This window comes from Merops nubicus, unplaced genomic scaffold, assembly GCF_000691845.1.
Source record: "Merops nubicus isolate BGI_N331 unplaced genomic scaffold, ASM69184v1 scaffold5600, whole genome shotgun sequence".
Lineage (NCBI taxonomy): Eukaryota > Metazoa > Chordata > Aves > Coraciiformes > Meropidae > Merops > Merops nubicus.
The window spans coordinates 1-863 of NW_008580799.1; the positions used below are offsets into that span (position 1 = coordinate 1).

The 863-nt window shown below is 36.0% G+C and overlaps 1 non-coding gene across 1 annotated transcript; it reads right to left on the minus strand.

Moving 5' to 3' along the window:
• Nucleotides 1–38: 38 nt before the first annotated feature.
• Nucleotides 39–111, minus strand: TRNAV-AAC. Its single transcript has one exon. It is a non-coding gene; the product is annotated as a tRNA-Val (tRNA).
• Nucleotides 112–863: the final 752 nt, after the last annotated feature.

Here is an 863-nt window from a genome sequence, read left to right on the forward strand (position 1 = left end):
TATTAATATTGTGACCTTCTCATAGAAAAATAAACGGGTGTTTCCGCCCGGTTTCGAACCGGGGACCTTTCGCGTGTTAGGCGAACGTGATAACCACTACACTACAGAAACCACCACACAAAAAAAAAATAAAACAACAACAAGAAAGCAAACAAACAAACAAAACACACACAAAAATGGGCAAAACCAGGGAAAAAAAAATGCAAAACCCACAAATCTCTAAACCTAATAAAATAAAAGTGTTTATGGCCACGTTTAAGCCACAAATAGGAAAAAGTTCCATCTGCAATTGAGAGGTGGTTGAGAAGATTTTTTTTTTGCTGGCTTGCTCTGTTTTCTGCACCTTAACAAGCTTATTCTGTAAAAGGCAGTGTGCTTCCTGACTCAAACTGAATTTGTGAGAGGAGCTGAGGAATATGATGAGTGTCACTGGGCAAACAGAAAAATTAGTTCTGACAACAACTGGTTTTTTTCTGAACATCTCAAACACCTTCAGTGTAATGCAATACTTTCTAAGTATCTTTTCATATGTCCTTTAAACTACAATAGAAGTGTATAAATACCTATAATTCAGAGTATAGAGTAGAATCATACCATATTTATGTTCAAAGGGACCTTTGGATGCATTGCCTAAGACTTCAGAGTGGGAGCAGGTTGCACAAGGCCTTATCCATCTGAGTTTTGAATACTTCCAGGAAGGCACATTCCACTTGCTCCCTGAGCAATCTGTTTTCCTGTTCAAACAATTTAAAAAAAAAATAGTATATATGAAAGGAATGAAATTTTTCACAGTATGTATGCTACTTTACTGCAAGTAATCAAGAAATACTAGAAATGCTATTGTAAAACACATTCAGTCACAT